Genomic DNA, 22,650 nt, shown 5'->3' on the forward strand with positions numbered 1-22,650 from the left:
TGAAAAATAAATTTACTAACAAGTTCAATGTTTGTGTACATTTCTTTTTGTCTTTAGCTTTTCAGTATATATTGTGCATGGTTAATTACAGTATATTAAAATACTGTTTTCCAAAGTTACTTAGGTTAGCTCTTTCCCACCTCCTTCAGTGTGTTTTTTTTTCTTCTGCAGTGTGAGAAAATCCAGTACTTTGTGTACAACTCAGACTACCAAACCAGAAGTTCTAGCAGAAAAGGTGATAATCCATATGTGCAATAAGATCCCCAGGTGATTCTTTTCATTGGAGAAATATGAGGAACACTGCTTGACGTCTCTACAACTAACATGTCTAAAATGAAACTTCAATTATTCCTTCTTTCAAACTGTCCCATCCTGCAAATCTTTTCTTCCTCAGTGAATGGTGCCATGATTCACACAAAAAGTAACTCAATGCAAAAACCTGGGAATGATCCTCAATTCCTTCCTTTTCTTCATTTTCTGCATAGACTGCATCATTAGGTTCTCTGGAATCTCATATCTCTCTCTCTCTCTCTCTCTCTCTCATCACATATATAATGTTTCTCTTCATCTTCATTGCCACCATCTTAGCCACTACCATTTCTCCTTTGCTCTACTTGAACAGCCTAGTATCTACACAACTATCTTTTCATTTAATTGCTTTCTCTTGCGTCTAAGATAAAGTCAAAATCCTTAGCCTTATAGATTCTGGCCTTGCTTTTTCTTGTAAGTTGTATTTTCATACTTATAAGTACAGGCACACTCACACACACACACGTATAGTTGGTATTGTTAGTTTAGGTTTTGTTTGCCCTCCCATCCTAGCATGAGAAAATTAAGAAACAAAGTCAAACCAAAAAAAAATACTTTAAAAATAAATTTGAATAATATCCTTTCCCTCCAGAACATTTCTCTAAAGCAGTATTATCATTAATGGCAGTACAGACCAGAATTTTTTCCCTTAGACATAAAGGCATGGTGAAGAAGTCTCATTAAAAACTGGAATCTAAGCTTTCAATGTCAAATTCTGTCTCTAATCTTCTGCAATAAGCCATAATGATTAAAGTATAGGAATCTGAATCAGAGGTCTGGTTTAGTATAATCTTTTTTGTAATAAGCTTTGTACCTTAGACAAGTCATTTATCTCTCCATTCCTTAATTTCTTCATTTACAAACGGAGATGTTAAGAGTATTGATATTCAAGGCTAATGAAAAAAGACTGCATCTAAGTACTGTATCAAACACTTTAAAAAGTAACCAGTTCAGGTTCTCTGCCCATTTTTAAATTGGAATATCTGGGGGGTTTTGATATTAAATTGTATGATTTCTTTAGATAATTTGGATATTAACTCCTTATCAGATATATCATTTGAAAAAATCTTTCTTTCAGTAAGTTACCTTTTCATTTTGTGATGGTTTTCTCCTCTCTGCAAAAGCTTTTCAGTTTGATATAATCACACTTGTTTAATTTTACTTCTGTTGGCCATGCCTGAGGAGATAGACCCCAAAAAACAATGCTAAGATCGATGTCAATGTATTTTTCCTAGGGGTTTTATGGTTTCAGGTCTTAAATGTGAGTCTTTAATCCATTTTAAATTTATTTTTATGTATGGTATAAGGCAATAATTCAGTTTCACTCTTTTGCAAGTAGTTGTCCAATTTTCCTAACACCATTTATTGTCTTTATTTCATTGTATGTTCTTGCCTCCTTTGTTGTAGCTTAATTGATCACATAACTGTGGGTTCATTTCTGGGCTCTCTATTCTATTCCACTGACCTATGTGTCTGTTGTTATGCTAATACCATAGTGTTTTGATTACTATAGCTTTGTAGTATAGTCTGAGATCAGTGCATGTCATACCACCAGCTTTGTTTTTCTTTCTCAATATAGCTTTGGTTATTGGAGGTTTTTTGTTTGTTTGTGTGGATGATTCTATACAAATTTTAGGATTATTTGTTCTAATTCTGTGAAAAATACCATTGGTATTTTGATAGGGGTTACATTGCTTTGGGAATACATACAAATGACCAAAAGACACATGAAAAGATGGTCAATATCACTAATCATCTGGGAAATGCAAATCAAAACCACAGTGAGATATCACCTTACACCTGTCAGAATGGCCATCACCAAAAAGGGAACCCTTGTGCACTGTTAGTGGGAATGTAAATTGGTGCAGCCACTATGGAAAACAGTACAGAGGTTCCCCCAAATGTTAAAGATAGAATTACCATATGATCCAACAATTCAACTTCTGAGTATCTATCCAAAGAAAACAAAAACACTAATAAGAAAGGATGTATGCACCCCTCTGTTCATTGGAGCATTACTTATAATAGCCAAGATATGGAAGAAACTAGTGTCCATAAATAGATGCATGGATAAAGAAGATGTGGTGTATATATACACATATATATAATGAAATATTACTTATTCCTAAAAAAGAATGAAATATCTTCACTTGCAACAACATGGATTGACCTAGAGTACTAGGTGTGCTAAGTGAAATGAGTCAGACAGAGAAGAACAAATACTGTATGATTTCACTTATATGTGAAATCTAAAAAATAAAACAAAGAAAACAAAAGAGAAACAAGCTTGTAGATACAGAGAACAAACTGGTGATTACTAGAGGGGACGGGGGATAGGGGACTGAGAGAAATAGTGAAGGGGATTAAGTGGTACAAATTTCCAGTTATAAAATAAATGTCTTGGGGATGCAATATACCACATAGGGAATATAGTCAATAATACTGTAATAATTTTGTATGGTGATATATGGTTACTAGACTTATCATGGTGACCAATTCAAATGTATTTAGATGTTGGATCACTATGTTGAACACTTGAAGCTAACATAATATTGTATGTCAACTATACTTCAATAAAAAAGTGACCAGTTAACATTAATTGGTATTATAATTACATTTTCTCCGCATAAAGGCACATTTTATTGATTTTTTCATCATAAAGTATAAAAGTACCTTTTACTTTCAAGATGAGTTCTAAGATTACTTGTTAATGTTAATATGGTAATTTAAAATATGTTTAGATATAATTTAATTTTAATTGCCTAACACAAATATGTCTGATATTCACCATTATGAATTCAAACCTATTAGTAAAGATGTCAAATGAGTCACCAAAACATTTTTGTTTATTGCCTCTCATTGAACCCTAAATGCTAACAAGACTTTTTGTTGGAATGAGGGATCAAAATTTTATACTCTTTAAGAACTAATGCCATAGCTGTTTTATTTTTATAAATAAAGCTCTTTCCATTTACTTTGTAGTGTACAATTTTTGAATGGCCTGGAAAGAGAAAAATTATTCTTTGGGCTGACAAAAATGATAAAGAGGCTCATTGCTGATGAAGGGAAGAAGACAAAGAAGAATAGAGAAAAAAGGATTAGTTCCTTTTTCAAAAGGGGGGCAAGATACTAGAGCTTTCTGCAGGGAAACTGAAGCACACCTTTCTTTCTGAGATTTGAAAGGAAGAGATGCCCTACATTTAAATATCTAGAGTATATCTTTCATTTAAAAATGAACCTAGCTAATCATCCAGTGAGGAAGAAAAGAGTAAAATAGCCTTTGATCAAGTCCTTTCTGTGGTGTTAAATGCAACTAATTATAATGAATATCACATATCTAATGAGTTCAAGAATTCCCCTTGGGGATGTGGGAACAGATGTATATGTATGACTGATTCACTTTGTTATAAAGCAGAAACTAATAAAAAAAAAAAGAATTCCCCTTGGAAGAATTGGTCTGTCCTTTACAAAAAAGAGAGTTCAAGTGAGTTATTTGCATTTGGTAGGGAAGCTCTACTGTCTAAATCATACTCATTTAAAGGTGAAGTTCAGGGCTTCCCTGGTGGCGCAGTGGTTGAGAGTCCGCCTGCCGATGCAGAGGACACGGGTTCGTGCCCTGGTTTGGGAAGATCCCACATGCTGCGGAGCGGCTAGGCCCGTGAGCCATGGCCACTGAGCCTGCGTGTCCGGAGCCTGTGCTCTGCAACAGTAGAGCCCACAACAGTGAGAGGCCTGCGTACCGAAAAAAAAAAAAAAGGTTCAGTTCAAAGTCTGCCATAATTTGTTATTATATATGTAATTTTTGAATGTAATATACAGTTATATATGTATATAACATCAACAAGAAAGTGACCCACTTTAGAGTCAAGAAAATATATAGATGAAGTGTAAAAGGGTTGTAATAGATATACCATAACAGTAACAACAAAACAAAACAAGACAACAACAACAAAACTGGAGTGGCTAAGAAAATATCAGAAAAAATATATTTTAAGATGAAAATTTTTACTAGAGACAAAGATATTTTAAACTGATAAAATGATTATACCATCTAGAATGTATAATAATTATAAACTTATATGCACCTAACAACAGAACTTCAAAATACAATGAAGCAAAATCAACACAAAGGAAAAGAGAAACAGACAGTTCTACAATAATAGTTGGATACTTTAATACCTTTCTTTCAATAGCAGAACAGACAGAAAATCAACAAGAAAATAAAAAAGCTTGCACAACATTATCAATCAACTAGACCTAACAGCCATCTATAAAACATTCCACCCAACAGCATCAGAATATACATTCTTTTCAAATGGACATGGATATACTATATGCTAGGCCATAAAACAAATTTCAGTACATTTTAAAGGATATAAACAATAAAAAGAGTGCTCTCAGATGACAACAGAATGCAATAAGAAATCGTTAACAGAAAGAAATTTGTTGAAAATCACAAATGGAAATTCAACAATATATTCCTAAATAATTCATGGGTCAAGTAAGAACTCATAAGGGGAATTAGAAATAATTTGAGATGAATTAAAATGAAAGTATGACATATTAATACTTGATTGGTCGCACATAGTCTTTTGAAAAGCAGAGGGGTTAGACAAAGAGATCTAAATTAATTAAAAAATCATTTATTATTCTGGGAATAAAAAGAACTGGGCTTAGTCTCAGTTTTGCCTTTCTTTATCTTTGTGTCTGTTGATCATCTTGGAATAGTCATTACATAGTCAGAATACAGTTGCCATCTCAGGAATCAAATACTGTTATCTCTAGGGCTACCATAACAAGATACCACAAACTTGTTAGCTTAAAAGAACAGAAATTTATTTTATCACAGCTCTAGAGGCCAGAAGATCAAACTCAGAGTGTTGAGAGGGCCATGTTCTTTCTGACGCCTCAAGGGGAGGATCCTTCTTTGTCTTAACCAGATTCTGGTGGTGGCCATCAATCAGTGGTGTTGGCATTTTTTGATTTGCAGCTGCATCACTCTGGTCTCTTCCACTGTTGTCACATGGAATTGTCTCTGTGTGTTTCTGTCTCTGGAAACAATTTAAATAGAAATTTCTATTTTTAAAAAACAAACTGTTGATTACTATGCTCTATTTAGATAGTTCCTCTAACCCACACCCACCTCCATTTCCCCATATGTATTTGAGAAGGAAAGAGGAACTCCTGTGAGCTATCCTATTGGAAAAAAATCAATGATACAGTGTTTTACTAGAGATGCCTCTTATCTAAAATATTTGAATTAAATATAAAATCTGGGGAAATTATCACCCAGTGTCCCTCTTCTAGAGGCATGATCTAAATGATAGTCAGCAGAATATTTTATACCCATGAGGTTTGCTGACATTATTGATTTGATCCAGAATCTGTATTTTCTCTCTAAAGAAAACAGTATTCTCTCTTTCCTTTCTTTAATTTATAATGTTGATGTCTTAAGATTATTGTCAGAGAGGATGCTTGTAGTTCAAATGATTTGGTTGTATTTCACCAGTATTATTACAAGATAGTCAAACAATGGCTGGGCTCCAGTATAGACCTCGGTCCCTTTGTTCCACTGGGATACAGATGTGAAAGCCACTGTTTCCTTATATTCCAAAGACCAAATAAATAAAACAAATAAATAAACACAAAAAAACAAGTAAATGAAACTATCTTAAAACCAACTCCCTTTTCTTCCTCATCCATGTTAATTCTCTTCTACCTAAAATTACTTCCTGGAAGTGATTTTTATGTTTCTTAGAGCCTCTTTATGTATATATCCACACTAATGCATATAAAACTGTTCCTTGTAGATCTTTTACTTTTTCCATTTGAATAATTATTTTCACATGTCATATAGAGTTTATCCATTGTCCTAGATATGCATTTTTCCTGTGTATTTGAGCATGATAGGAAGATAAATTCTACTCTTGAAAATGTTAACTGGTGACTGAGACACAGAAAGCTATTCTTCTTACCATTTTTCAATAGTGAATAGTAGATTCTGTAAGGGTGGAATTTTAAGATGTAAGTATACTGTTTTTCTACACTCCAATTACGTTCCCCTTATCATAGAAACTGACCAGTGAGGTGTGCTGCTGACTTTTCAGAATCCATGTACATACAATCCATTAAGTTATTAGATATAACGTTGGTCAGAAAAGCATACTGTGAAATGTTGTTTTTATTTAAACTCCCACTATTTTCACTCCATGGTTTCAAGATTTGACTTCTTTATTGCCCTCTGGTGGTGGGCTCTGTGAACTGCATATTTACGGGTCTGGAGCACGTATCTTCCCGGAGGTATTCAACTCCTCAGGTACAAGCTAAAGAGTAGATGATAAGAAGCACTCAGATTTATTGAAACTAATTAAGAATATCAGTAGCCTGACTGTTGTTTCCAAAAATATAAAATATGTATCCTTCTGTTGTCAAACAACCATATTTCATGAAAAGAAGTATAAATCCTTTTTTGCTTGCAATAAAAGAACAATAATTGAAGGTATTCTTCATTTGGACCAAATACCTTCTCTGAAAATATAAGTGAAAATAGGAGTTGAACTTTCCAAAATATTCTTTAGTAAATAAAACTCCACATATAATTTCAAATTATCATTTAATTTTACCTTAAATTTAAATATCTATATTGACTTAAATGCTGTCCTCTGTAATTTCGGATGATTCCCTCCTTTATATCTTCTTCCTCTCTTCAACAAATAAAATACATATGAATGCCTAACATGAGGTAGGGTATTCTCTGTGAAATAATGATGGTATACTTGATTTTGACTTAGCAGAGGGATGGAGCCTCTGTGTTGGTGAATTCTCCCCAGATGGTGCGTGGGGAGAGGGTCAGGCATATCTCTGTGCTCCTGAAGTTTTCTCTGTGAAACTGTCAACCTCCAATATCAGAAATAACTTCCTTCGTGAGAAGGGATTTTCAGACATTAAAAGTTTTCTCTTAAAGTGAAAGTATTTTTAAAATCTATAAAATATAGGGCATTATACAGTTTCTTTAGTTACTACAAGCTGAATTTTAACTGAGAAGACTGGGGACTCCGTGTATGTGTACATGCATGCATGCGTGCATGTTTGTGTGCTACACACGTGTCTGTGTGTGTGTATGTGTGTAGGTCTACTGCGGATACAGAACATATTCTGGACATGAATGAGCAGTGGTATATCAGAAGGGAAAAGAATATAAAGGACCAGCTTCACTTGCTTAATTTGTCCCCTGACCTGGTGTCATCTTATTTTCCACCATCCTTTGCTGATCTGTATACTAAATACCCAGGGCTCCTGGGTACCCCCAGGTACCTCTGTAAGTGTTACAAGCCTATCAATATCCCATGTACAGTGGATGGAACCTGAACTTTTTGCCCATATAGTTTTCCTTTCCCTCAGAGTTTTCGTCTGAGCTATGTCGTGGGGTAGGTACTGTTGTGAAAGTTTGTTCTCATTTGTTAAATAGAAACGACTCATTGAACTGTTTAAACAAATAAACAGTATCTTGAGTCAATTGCAGGGCACCTCCAGTCTCCACAAAGCAGAGTTACGTTGGGACAGGAAGGTCTTTTAGTTTCCCCTTAAATCAAAATACAAAGTTACTGAGCAATTCTAGGACCAACCCTATAGTTGCAAACTTTGGGAAGAGATCACAGGATTCTGTAATCGTCTGCTTATTCCCTTACTGGGACAGCAAATAGCTCAATAGCTCTTATACTGAAGTCAAAAGGAAGAATAATACTGGAACAAAGTCTGCATTTAACGTCTGTGTCTTATTTTTATTTTCTCTTGGCACATAGTAGGTAACTGTTAAATGTTCTCTTGATAAATATTAAAAGCACACAAGATACTTCATATACTAGGGGTCATAAAATTTCAACTTTTCTTTTGGTGCAGGGGTTGATGATGAAAAGTTTGGAAACTTCTGATCCATGTTAATGTTCCTGCTTTGAGAACTGCAGGGCACAGCTTTTAGATGAAAAAGTTGCCAAGAGGACCAGAAGTAGAATAAAGGCATTTATGTAATTCTTCCTTATAATTTCATTTATTGGTTTTCAGCATCTGACTTTGAAAAGTTGCCTGAGGCTGCCTAGGGTCTGCAATAAGGATCACAGCTGTGCTGTCCTACCCCCTCCCCACACGTGGGAACAGAACCTACCCAGCAGTGCTAATAGAGGCCCATGGCTTTCCGCCCACCTCGGTACTGCTCAAGGCAGTGGCTTTTTTCTACCAGCCTCACCCTTCTCCATGTGAATCTTTTTCTTCTTTCCAGTTTTATTGAGATGTAATTGACATATAACACTGTATAAGTTTAAGGTGTACAACATCATAATTTGATACATGTATATATTGCAAAATGATTACCACAATAAGGTTAGTTAACACATCCATGACCTTACACAATTAATTACCTTTTGTGTGTGTGTGTGTGTGTGTGTGTGTGTGTGTGATGAGAACATGTAAGATCTACTATCTCAGAAATTTTTGAGTATGCAATAGAGTGTTGTTAACTATAGTCACCATGCTGTATATCAGACTCCCAGGACTTATTCATCTTATAACCGGAAGTTTATACCCTTTGACCAACAACTCCCCATTTCCTCCACTCCCCAGCCCTTGATGGCCACCATTCTACTCGGTTTCTGTGAGTGCAGCTTTTTTAGATTAAACGTAACAGTGAGATTATGCAGTGTCTGTCTTTCTCTCTCTGATTTATTTCACTTAGCATAATGCCCTCAAGGTTCATCCAAGTTGTTGCAAATGGCAAGATTCCCTTATTTTTTTAAGGCTGAATAACATTCCATTCTACATATGTGCCATATATTCTTTATCCATTTGTCTGTCAGTGGACACTATAGAAAGAGAAACTCACTCAGTTCCTACAAGTGTCCAAGGTAACAATAGACAAAATATGGATGTTGGTGGGTGTAGATCCAGGCAGTAGGTTAGACTACATCCCACAGGCAGGAAGGCCGCTATTTTAGGAGGAGCTGCTTTGAATATGAATCAAATAATAATTGATTTATATATCACCAGTTCAGAACTAACTCATCTGTTTTAGACACCTCACCATAGATATGAAATGAGAATGAGTGGAAAAGGAGGCTTCTGAAGGCAGTCATAAAACCCATTATTATTCTGTAAAAAGGAGACTATACAGTCTTTCCTTTAGAACCTCAGATCAAACAAAGACATGCAGCAGCCTCAGTAGGATATAATCGCAACAGAAAAAATACAAGCAGAAGGCAGAGGAAAAAGAAGTGCCATTTGGTATGGGAATAAATAGCTCTGTATGTCTCAAAAGCCTCCTATAAACATGTCTGGGTGTCAATATAATATAATAAATAATATCCATAAACCCTGAGTCTTAAGAAAAAACTGTATTTTTTGCTTTCTTTTAGAAAGGGACAGAAAGGTAACTGTATTTGCTTTAATAAATACAGAGACTTAGTGCACTTATATATTTGATCAAATATTTTTAAAAATGTTTCTTACAGTATACATCATTTTCTGATGAAACGGGTAAAATAAGTTTCTAGGGAGTGAGGAGGTCATGAGGTATTATACACATTTTCTTTTCCATCCTTTTGTAGCTGAATATCCTTTTCCAGGCCTAAAGAAGTAGTAAAATTATGCTAAGATTGAGTAAAAGGTTTCATAGACATATTTTACATATATGCCATTAGATTTCCACAGAGTTATTTCAGGCTGCTGACAGGCTGCTTGCTTGAGCTGAGACCCCTCTAAACAAAGCCCAGGAAGAAACTAACAACTGTGAAAGCCAACTTATTTATTCTGTGAGTAACTTGGCTGCAGAGCAGACTAATTACCCCTTTAACCACACTGTTTGAACTCATTGTACTTATCTGGGAATCACTATTCTGAAAGTAGAGAAGGGGACTAGGGAAGTTAAAAGAGACAAAAGATCTAAATATGGTCTCTTTGCGAATCTCAAAGGTCAGGCAACAGGCTTATTTCTAATGGTTTTAAAAAGAGAAGATGAGCTGTGGTTTAAAGGTCCACTTTGGAATTCAAATTCTACCTCAGGTGGTAAATATGAATAGACCAATCACAAGCACTGAAATTGAAACTGTGATTAAAACTCTTCCATCAAACAAAAGCCCAGGACCAGATGGCTTCACAGGCGAATTCTATCAAGCATTTAGAGAAGAGCTAACGCCTATCCTTCTCAAACTCTTCCAAAATATAGCAGAGGGAGGAACATTCCCAAACTCATTCTACGAGGCCACCATCACCTTGATACCAAAACCAGACAAGGATGTCACAAAGAAAGAAAACTACAGGCCAATATCACTGATGAACATAGATGCAAAAATCCTCAACAAAATACTAGCAAACAGAATCCAACAGCACATTAAAAGGATCATACACCATGATCAAGTGGGGTTTATCCCAGGAATGCAAGGATTCTTCAATATACGCAAATCAATCAACGTGATACACCATATTAACAAATTGAAGGAGAAAAACCATATGATCATCTCAATAGATGCAGAGAAAGCTTTCGACAAAATTCAACACCCATTCATGATAAAAACCCTGCAGAAAGTAGGCATAGAGGGAACTTTCCTCAACATAATAAAGGCCATATATGACAAACCCACAGCCAGCATCGTCCTCAATGGTGAAAAACTGAAACCATTTCCACTAAGATCAGGAACAAGACAAGGTTGCCCACTCTCACCACTCTTATTCAACATAGTTTTGGAAGTTTTAGCCACAGCAATCAGAGAAGAAAAGCAAATAAAAGGAATCCAAATTGGAAAAGAAGAAGTAAAGCTGTCACTGTTTGCAGATGACATGATACTATACATAGAGAATCCTAAAGATGCTAGCAGAAAACTACTAGAGCTAATCAATGAATTTGGTAAAGTTGCAGGATACAAAATTAATGCACAGAAATCTCTGGCATTCCTATATACTAATGATGAAAAATCTGAAAGTGAAATCAAGGAAACACTCCCATTTACCATTGCAACAAAAAGAATAAAATATCTAGGAATAAACCTACCTAAGGAGACAAAAGACCTGTATGCAGAAAATTATAAGACACTGATGAAAGAAATTAAAGATGATACAAATAGATGGAGAGATGTACCATGTTCTTGGATTGGAAGAATCAACATTGTGAAAATGACTCTACTACCCAAAGCAATCTACAGATTCAATGCAATCCCTATCAAAATACCACTGGCATTTTTCACAGAACTAGAACAAAAAATTTCACAATTTGTATGGAAACACAAAAGACCCCGAATAGCCAAAGCAATCTTGAGAACGAAAAATGGAGCTGGAGGAATCAGGCTCCCTGACTTCAGACTATACTACAAAGCTGCAGTAATCAAGACAGTATGGTACTGGCACAGAAACAGAAAGATAGATCAATGGAACAGGATAGAAAGCCCAGAGATAAACCCACGGACATATGGTCACCTTATCTTTGATAAAGGAGGCAGGAATGTACAGTGGAGAAAGGACAGTCTCTTCAATAAGTGGTGTTGGGAAAACTGGAGAGGGACATGTAAAAGTATGAGATTCGATCACTCCCTAACACCATACACAAAAATAAGCTCAAAATGGATTAAAGACCTAAATGTAAGGCCAGACACTATCAAACTCTTAGAGGACAACATAGGCAGAACACTCTATGACATAAATCACAGCAAGATCCTTTTTGACCCACCTCCTAGAGAAATGGAAATAAAGACAAAAATAAACACATGGGACCTAATGAAACTTCAAAGCTTTTGCACAGCAAAGGAAACCATAAACAAGACCAAAAGACAACCCTCAGAATGGGAGAAAATATTTGCAAATGAAGCAACTGACAAAGGATTAATCTCCAAAATTTATAAGCAGCTCATGCAGCTCAATAACAAAAAAACAAACAACCCAATCCAAAAATGGGCAGAAGACCTAAATAGACATTTCTCCACAGAAGATATACAGACTGCCAACAAACACATGAAAGGATGCTCAACATCTTTACTAATTAGAGAAATGCAAATCAAAACTACAATGAGATATCATCTCACACCAGTCAGAATGGCCATCATCAAAAAATCTAGAAACAATAAATGCTGGAGAGGGTGTGGAAAAAAGGGAACACTCTTGCACTGCTGGTGGGAATGTGAATTGGTACAGCCACTATGGAGAACGGTATGGAGGTTCCTTAAAAAACTACAAATAGAACTACCATATGACCCTGCAATCCCACTACTGGGCATATACCCTGAGAAAACCATAATTCAAAAAGAGACATGTACCAAAATGTTCATAGCAGCCCTATTTACAATAGCCCGGAGATGGAAACAACCTAAGTGTCCATCATCGGATGAATGGGTAAAGAAGATGTGGCACATACATACAATGGAATATTACTCAGCCATAAAAAGAAATGAAATTGAACTATTTGTAATGAGGTGGATGGACCTAGAGTCTGTCATACAGAGTGAAGTAAGTCAGAAAGAGAAAGACAAATACTGTATGCTGACACATATATATGGAATTTAAGAAAAAAAAAGGTCATGAAGAACATAGGGGTAAGACAGGAATAAAGACACAGACCTACTAGAGAATGGACTTGAGGATATGGGGAGGGGGAAGGGTAAGCTGTGACAAAGTGAAAGAGCGGCATGGACATATATACACTACCAAACGTAAGGTAGATAGCTAGTGGGAAGAAGCCGCATAGCACAGGGAGATCAGCTCGGTGCTTTGTGACCGCCTGGAGGGGTGGGATAGGGAGGGTGGGAGGGAGACGCAAAAGGGAGGGGATATGGGAACATATGTATACATATAACTGCTTAAATTTGTGATAAAGCAAAAAATAAAAAAAAAATAAAAAAAAAAAAATAAAAGATAAAAATTAGGGCTTCCCTGGTGGCGCAGTGGTTGAGAGTCCGCCTGCCAATGCAGGGGACACAGGTTCGTGCCCCGGTTCGGAAAAAAAAAAAAAATTAAAAAAAAAATAAATAAATAAATAAAAATAAAAAGAGAAGATGAGCTGTGGTTTAAAGGTCCACTTTGGAATTCAAATTCTACCTCAGGTGTAGCCTGAATGCTAGTCTCCACCTTGAGTGAATCACTGAAGGATCATTTCTCAGCACATAGTCAGTGTTTTTTTAATTTTCATATTATTTTATCCCAGTGAATAATATTGATGAGGGATTTTGAAACTATTAAATTCCGCCAAAGGACTTGATTTTGTAATGATACCAAACCTTGGAAAATAAAGGAAGTAGAGATTGGTGAATCCTTGACAAATTATTAGAGTTATAACTGATTGTTTCATAAGGAAAGATAGGGAATGGGTCATTTAGGAACCTGAATGAATACTTTGAATCTCATCTATTTCTGTTAAAACTACAGGTTAGTTGAACTCAAAAATTGTAGGTATAAAAATTGTGTTTTTTGGTAATAAAATTTGTTTTAACCCTTCTCTCAATTATGCATTTAAATGTTGACCAATTCACAAGTAACTCTTTACAGTCGATGGATTGGCCAGTGGCTTTGGGATCATTCATTTTATAGTCTGGGATTTCCAGTGTGATCTTTATTTTCCCATTTATACTCTATTTCATACATTTTATTAGCAGTAGTAGTAGAAATAGTAGTAGTAGTATCATTATTATTTAGTTAGAATAGAATTGTTTCTATAACTTCTTATGGTCAAACATATACTAAGCAACACACATTTTGAAAGCACTGGTGTTGGAGTAAATTCGATGTTGATGAGACTAGTCACTGCCCTTAAAGGAGCTTGTCTTCTAGTTGGAAAGATGTGACATATACAATAATCTGAGGCATTAAGTAAATACATGGGTCTGAGGGCAGAAGATCCTGAAGGAAGCAAGCTACAAAGAACTCATTTTGAATCCTGGCATTAATATTGGCAGATCTCCTCACACCTTTTTACGACAGTTATAGACAAAGCAAGTAAGACTGGAGAATACACTGCAATGGCCAAAATAAGATTTAATGTCATTTCAGCCTAGGGGATTCTTTCTAGGCTTTGAGTATATGATAATTTAAATGCTACCTAAATAGTAAATTTACTTTAATGCTGACAACGTAGAAAAGATACTTTGCTGCAAAAGTATACACAGTAGTAACAAGTGGATTTTGGAAGAAACTAATATTTTGCCTTATACTGGTAACTACACTATTGCCCCAGACCTAGCAGCAGCCTTTACTCTTTGTTGTTTTCTTCTAAGACTGAAGAGCCTCTTTATTGTTTGTGCTGATTTTTTTTCCACCAACAGATCTCAGAGCAATCTGAGTGCACTGGCCAGTTGGGACAAAATTATCATTAGAATTCTTGGCTAGAGAAGAAAGCTCCTAATTTAAGAATGGCTTTTTGCCTTCTGAGAGCTCAGAAGAGCAAATTGCAAGCCATCTACATTTATAAAACATGTTTTAGTATGGAAAATTTCAAACATCTACAGAAGTAAAAAGAAAGAAGTAGAAACTTTCATCAATTGTTCTCATCAAATATCAATTTCAGGCCAATATATTTTCTCTATACCCTCTCTTACTACTACCACCATAATCCCCAGCAATTTTAAAGCAAATCCCAGATTTCTTTTTCTCAGTGAAAACGTCAGTATACATATTTCTAAAATGCAAGAACTGCCCTTTTTAAGCTCAACTATGTCATTATCACACATCCGCAAATAATAATGATTCCTTAATATCAACAAATAGCCAGTCAGTTCATGTTTCCTTGATTGTCCTATAAATGTATTTTTATTTTAATAACCATTATTTATTTGATTGCTGATCCAAACACAATTTCTTTTAAAGTATAGGTTTAAAAGAACTCAATTTGCTCATTTTTCTTGCAAGTATTTGTCATTGAATTCAAAGCATTCATCCAGTAGGGTTCCCAACTGTCTGGATTATGCTGATTGCATCCCCTTTATGCTTATATATTTATCATGCTCCTTTGGCCCATGTATTTACTGTCAGTTGGTAGATAGATCTAGAGCACTGACATAATTCAGGTGTGATTTTTTGTCAAGTTTACTTCATAGATAATATTGATGAATTCCAAAAGGAACTATAAAGTGTCTGTCTTACTGTGACGTTGCAGCCATTAATGATCAATGTCTAGATCCATTAATTTATTAAGGGTACCAAATGGTGATATTCTACTAATTAGATGATTATTCATTTACTAACTACAACATTATTTCATCAACTACTTGGTTGCCCTGAGTTACAGTTTAATTAGGAAAGGAAGAATAAATGTTTCTTTTATTTTATTTACCAGTTTTACAAAAAAAAGAAAAAAAAGAGAGAGAAAGGTTGACTCCAAAGTAGCTTCCGAAGATGACTTATGAGGTATTTTCTTTCTTTGTTGTTGTTTTCAGTGAGGTTGTTATAAATATCGATGCAGAGATTGTCCCCTCTTAGGTTCACGGATCCTGTTCAAGTTGGCTCCTGAGTCCTTTCCACACAACCACAGTAGTCTTTGAAGTCTTCCCAGCTCTCTTGTATGACAAGATGTAAAAGGAACATCTTGTTCGTTTCTTATGCTGGATTTGAAATCAGCTGTTTCTCCAAGGAGACATTTTCCACTGTGTTTATTCAAACTTGTGTTCCTTCTAGTTTAACCTTCTCTCGAGACATGATTTTTTTTAAACAAATTACTTACTGAATTCTTTCACCTTTTCAAATCTTGCTATTCTCCAATCACTTCATTTCTGAATTTTTCTAATTTCTTTTATGTTTTTCTTAAAACCAGTTTCTATTCCTTTTAAAATTTCTTTTACTTTTTCCACAATATCAGGCAATAAATTTCATTTGTTCTGTGGACGTGTCTTTCTGTCACGTTTTCAGGACTTGCTGGAACTTTCTTTTCACCCTTCTTTTTTCTTTTTTTTTCTCACTGATTTTCTACAGAATGTGAATGGAATACTCTTCTGTCACTCATTTTTAAATGAAATAAGTTTCCACTTTAGGAGGGAAACATAGATCAGAATATAATTTCTAGCTTTAGAACTCCAGGGCTCACTATCTTCTATTATTTTCACAAAATAATTTTTTAAAATGACCTTAAAATTTCTAAAATCTTCCTCCTCGGCCCTCCTATGCCCATTTACCCAGGCCTCCTCTTTCCTGTCCTTGTTGAGTATGGGGATTTGTTCTGGAATGGTGCTTTGGTTTGATAGGTGTCAAGGTTTCACAGACCCCAGAACACTTGGCACCCTCAGAACATTTCAAAGTTCTTGCACTCAGCTGCAAAGTGGAGCCTGCAACATTCACTCCCGGTTTCTGCCGCTGTTCTCAGTGAGTTTTTCAATCTCACTGAGTTCTTGAACCATAGTAACCTTTGGCTCTCCTGAAAGAGAGAGAGAGTCCTTCCCTCGTCTTCCTCCCACACACCTTGGGATACACATATGTAGGTCTTTTTCCTGTTGTTGATTTGTTCCTACCTGGCTGTATGTTGCAGTTAATGTGGACACCTTGTTGTAGATGTTGTCTGTGGGTTTTTGAACTTGCTATCCTAGATGCTTTTCTTTCTTCTTTGTGGGGGTGGGGGCTTGTGTATTTAGGGGAGGGGTGGCATATTCAGGGATAAAAATCTTCTCTGTAGCCACCATCATTTCCCCAGAATCCTCTGCCATTAATATTTAAAACAAAATCATAGGAATCATTATCCGGATCCATAGGATAATCATTACATTGTATCTGTCTTTTTTCCAGGCTTCAAGCTGCCTGTGGCCCCCCACGTTAGTTTACTGACATGACTGGGCAATGCCTAATTTGACGGGCTCCTTCTGTACTACCTTCCTCCTAATCATGACAGTCTTGTACGCTATACATAGTCTTCTTTACTGATAGGGAATTTAGAAAATACAGGAAGCCATGGGTTTAATAGCTGAAAGTGGAATTAATGTATTATTTTTCTCAGGTAAAATGTCATAAGACTCCTTAGGCCAAAGTTGTAAAATGAAATCACAAATTTCCTGGAATCATTTTGCAAACGTGAATGCCCACATAAAGTACACTAGGACTTGAATCCAAGGAATAACACATTTTTAGAGCCTCCAAATGTATAAACTTAGTACAATTCTGCATTACTTCTTAAGGTAACTGAAGAAAATAATTTTGTGATCAAATAAATATTGATTTTATTAACATAGTTATTTTAAAAGTTTATAAAACTTTTAAAAAATGTTAAGGCTCTATCAGCCTCATCAGTTGTTATTTCTTTTCTAGAATCTTGGATAAAGGAACAGTCGTTTGAGGGGAAACATGGTATAAAGTGGGAAGATAATCTAACAGTGAAGATAGTTATATCTCTTCCTGTGTGATGAACTACTCCTAAGCTTGGTGGTTTAAAACAGCAGGCACTTTATCTCCTCACAATTTGTGAATCAGCAGAATGGGCTGGGATCTCCTGGGTGGATCTATCTTGCTTTCACCTGAGGTGACTACTGAGGCTGCCATCATCTGGTTGCTGGACTGGGGCTGGTCGCATTCACATGTCTGGCCATTGGTGCTGGCTGTGGCCTGTGCCTAGTCTCCACTAGATTAGCCAGGCTTCCTAACATGTCAGGTTTCCATGAGGACAAGCCCTAAAGCACGAGTACTCTCCAAGCTTCAGCTCTTGATATGCCAGTGGGCCAAAGCAAGTCACGTGACCAAGCCCAGGTCAAGGTGGAACAAAACTACACAGGGTGAAAAAACGGGGGGGAGGGGCATTTGCACTGGGGGTCAGTAGTCTAATAAACTGCTGCAATAACTATATAAAGAAAAACACCCCGGAGAACAACTGGTAAAAAATAAATGTGTGCGGGGTGGGGTGGGGTTTGGCATGGGGGGCAAAGGCAGTAAACAGGGGCTACCAAAATCTGAAGATTCTGGAATTTTTGGAAAATCCACTGGGGTTAAAGGAGTTACACAACCATGTTCTGACACCAGAAGAAAGGTCTCAGTTGAGCCTCAGGGAAGTCTAGCACTCTTCCTCCATCGCATCAATTTTCACGTTTCTTTGACTCAGCATATTTGTAGAATGAATCATGACTTTCTATAAATTTTTAATTCAATTTTTCAAAGAAATAGTGACCTCGCTTCCATCTGCTGTGCCACAAAAATGCCGTAGAAAAAAATTCCTTCTGTTAAATCGCACACTAGGTGAAATTGTATGTGTAACCTAGTACCAAAGAGGTATTAAGAATCGCCACAGCCGAGCCAGCCCTTCGCATCACGCACCCTATAGCAGCCAGTGGGTGAGCCGGGAGTCGAGGAGGTCACCGTGGGAAGGAGGGGCACGGGCAGCGTGGCAGCCTCCTTCCGTCTCCGTGGAGCCACCTCCGGCCTCTGGTACAGGGAGTCGTCCACAGCAGCCAGCGGTGGCCAGCCTTTCAGCGCTGTGTTCTAGGTCAATAGCTTCCAAGACTCCAGTTGGATTCATTGGAGTAGGCAACGTGGGGAATCCAATGGCAAAAGAACTCATGAAACATGGCTAGCCACTCGCTGTTGTTGATGTGTTCCCTGATTCATGCAAAGAGCTTCTAGATGCAGGTGAACCCGGTAGTGTCTTCCGCAGCAGATGTAGCCGAAAAAGGTGACAGAATTATTACAATGCATCAACGCGCTAGAAGCTTATTCTGGAGCAAATGGAATTCAAAAAAAAGTGAAGAAAGACTCACTATTAATAGATTCCAGTACTGTTGATCCTATGGTTTTCAGAGAATTGGCCAAAGAAGTTGAGAAAATGGGAGCAGTTTTCACGGATGCCCCTGTTTCTGGTGGTGTGGGAACGGCTCGATCTGGCAACCTCACATTTAGGATGGGAGGGGTTGAGCTGCTGTGGTGCATGGGCTCCCATGTGGTGCATCGTGGAGCTGTTGGGACTGGCCAGGCTTCGAAGATCTGCAAACACTTGCTGTTAGCTATTAGTAGGATCGGAACTGCTGGAGCTATGAATCTGGGACTCAGGTTAGGGCTTGACCCAAAACTCTTGGCTAAAATCCTAAATACGAGCTCAGGACGATGTTGGTCAAGTGACACTTACAATCCTGTACCTGGGGTGATGGATGGAGTTCCCTCGGCTAATTACTATCAGGGCGGATTTGGAGCAACACTCATGGCTAAGGATCTGGGATTAGCATGAGGCTCTGCTACCAGCACGAAGAACCCAGTCCTTCTGGGCAGTCAAGCCCATCAGATCTGCAGGGATGTTGTGCGTGAAGGGCTACTCAAAAAAAGACTTCTCATCCGTGGTCCAGTTTTTGCAAGAGGAGGAGACATTCTGAGTTTGCCCTCTGGCTGTGAACACTGAAACATTGAAACCAAACTGTGTCTTGGAGCCCCTTATGGCTCACTCCACAGGAAAATGGGCTTAATCAAAGGTCAACTGTCTGCTTTTGAGTGTCTAGGTCAGGGGTCCCCAACCCCTTGGCCTTGGACAGGTACCAGTCCGCAGCCTCTTAGGAACTGGGCTGCACAGCAGGAGGTGAGTCGCAAGCAAGCCAGCTAAGCTTCATCTGCTGCTCCCTATGGCTCACATTACCGCCTGAACCTCACACACCCCACCCCACCTCCCTGGAAAAATTTGCTTCCAGGAAACTGGTCCCTGGTTCCAAAAAGGTTAGGCACCTCTGGTCTAGGTCACAATAGATCCTGGGATTTTTCACCCATTTTAAACTGCTTATTCTTTTTTATCTATTTAGCAAACATATCATCTGCAAATTTTTTTTTCTGCAAGCCACTGATGGTAACTGCTAGCTAGCTAGCTGATTGGCCTTTTCCAAAAGTTTGATTCCTGAGCATCTTCATCTAAAACGCTGCCTACTTCACTCACGATATTGTTTACTCCACTTTACAAGTAAAACTAAAATTGTTTTCAACAGGATAAAATCTATCCTCGAGGAAAGAAAAGAAATTGGTGTGAGAAAAGGTATTAGAGAAAGGGGAAGTATAGTGAATTACTACCTGTGTCTCTCAGAAAATTTGTCCTGTTAAACCAGTGGTGATATTCTTGCATTGAGATTACTGGTTTATTTTCTAGGAGTTGTTAAAGCAAGAGAACTCCTTGCTGCATGTTATGTAATTTGGACTCTGTTACATTATCTTGGTGTGCCCCTCTTGTAACAACTTCCCATACTCAGCAAACTTGTTTTTTTTCATATTTTTGCTTCCTTGTCCATTTTTACTGCATATTTTTTGACTTCAAAAGAATGACATCTTTAGAACTGTTTCAGAGCCAACGATATGTGCTTTAGATAATTATTACACTATGCTAAATATAACCATATTCTTTTGAATTCAAATAAATTTTTATGCTGATAAAAAAAGAGAGGCACATTTCATCAATGTTTAAATACTATCCTTCCTCCTCTAAAACTTAAAATAGGATTCAGTCTGATTCCTAAAGGGTTATTTTCTTCAACAACAAGAGCTGACTTAGGCCATTTCTTGGCAGTGGAATCTGAGCATAGGGGTCCCTGTCTGACTGCCCTTTGATTCTCACTCACAGTATCCTGGGTGAGTGTAATGGATGGGCATGCCCTTATGACTTAGCCCACTGCTACTGCTCCTGATGAGGGTTAACGGTGTGGGCCACTTTAAATCTTGCCCAGCAAAGTGCTGACATCTGGGGTTTCCTATCAAGTTTACCAGATATTCCACAGTAATTTCATAATTTACACAACATAAAAACACTGATCTTGAGCTTAGGAAAGCATTTCATTTAAACAGATACAGAACACTACTCTACAAAATGGTTTAAAATTTGTGAGCAATTGCATTAAATGAACTCTAATATAAATTAATCTAATACAAGTAAACTAATAGTTACAAAGCTACTCGTCGCTTCAGAAGCGGTGGCTATGGATAACTTCAAAGTTGTTTCCTCAATTCATTAAGAGGAGAAACTATTTTCTGTCAACTTCTTCTCGGGGAAGCTTATTCCTTAGTTTGATGCTGATTCGCATTATGAATATATAGGAACCATTACTGGTTCTTCCTTTCCATATTCAGTGCACCATTATACTTCTATCCTCTTAAGATCTGGAAATCTGTTACTGCTACTGTTGGCTGGAGCCTGGGAGGAGGAAAGCTATCAAGAAAAAAGGTCAACAAGTGTTAAAGATTTTTAGCATACCACTGAGACTTTTTATCAACCATAATCATAAGAAATAATAATTAAAATTACTTATAGCCTGGTCAGTGAGACCTTGAGTAAATTGTGGAAGCATCCATGTTTCATACAGTTTCAGGGGATGGATATTTCCTGTTATTAACTCTATATCCTCTTCAACTGGAACAGAGAGACCTTTCTCTGTTGAAGCAGTTTTGTCTTTTTCCTGGGCATTTTCAGTTTTCTCTTATGAGAGACTTGTAAAGCTTACATATACAAACTTACACATACACGTATAAAGCAAAGAAGGGATAGAGCAGTCTTGAGAGGACACGGTTTAGTAGCAGGCACACAAGACAGAGGTAATACTCCCTGATTGCATTTGCCTCTGTATCCCCATCTCCTTTGTGGAAAGCATCAGCATTCTGACTGGTCTCTGCACCCCACTAACTGGAGGGAACACTGCATTGGCATTCTTAGGGAGCACTGATGGTCGCTCCGGAAACTGTGGTTAGAGCTTGTGCAGCCAAAGTGCACAGGAAAGAAACAAATATACTTCATATAACATGCTTACTCTGTTTTGCTTAATTAGCACTTATTCCCTGTAAAAGGCTGACTTCTGCTTTGACAGGGAGTAATCGAACTCTGTATTCACCCAAACCATAAAATTAAAGTTAACATACCTCAGCTTTTCATCCTACTGGAAGAAATTTATGAAATCTAAAGTTATTTTTTAATTGCTGCTGTTTAGAATGCCTGAAGCCCATTCGCTGAACTTGTTAAAGAGCAGTGTTAATGAGGGTATTTTTTGTTTCTTTCTTTTCCGACCACAGCATGAATTCTCAGCCCAAAGTGTGCCCTGTTTCCCACAATAGAGACGGGGGAAAAAGTGCGAGTCTCTCACCACAAAGCATGAGACAACTACAAATACTTCTCTCCCAGAGTTGACATTGATGAGAGTCTTTGTGGAAAAGAACTTCCTCTTTTTGTGGGAGTACAGTAGAAATGCAAGTTGTGTTCTCCACAGTTTCACTACTGGAAAAACAATTTCATAGTCCATATATATACATATATATACATATATATATATATATATATATGTATATATATATATATATATATATATTTTTTTTTTTTTTTTTTTTTTTTTTTTTTTTTGCCGTACGCAGGCCTCTCACTGCTGTGGCCTCTACCGTTGTGGAGCACAGGCTCCGCACGCGCAG

The 22,650-nt window shown here is 37.1% G+C and overlaps 2 pseudogenes across 2 annotated transcripts in view; both read left to right on the forward strand.

Annotated features, from left to right (window-relative positions):
• The window catches only part of LOC307066040 (centrosomal protein of 78 kDa-like), a 216,001-nt pseudogene that overhangs the window by 12,459 nt on the left and 180,892 nt on the right, over positions 1 to 22,650 (forward strand). The gene's annotated exons all lie outside the window — the stretch shown is intronic.
• Positions 15,667 to 19,601, forward strand: LOC307048619 (3-hydroxyisobutyrate dehydrogenase, mitochondrial-like; annotated as a pseudogene). The gene is made up of 2 exons: positions 15,667 to 15,678; positions 18,563 to 19,601. The product of its transcript is annotated as a 3-hydroxyisobutyrate dehydrogenase, mitochondrial-like (transcript).

Source organism: Hyperoodon ampullatus (genome assembly GCF_949752795.1).
Source record: "Hyperoodon ampullatus genome assembly, chromosome: 2".
NCBI classification, from domain to species: domain Eukaryota; kingdom Metazoa; phylum Chordata; class Mammalia; order Artiodactyla; family Ziphiidae; genus Hyperoodon; species Hyperoodon ampullatus.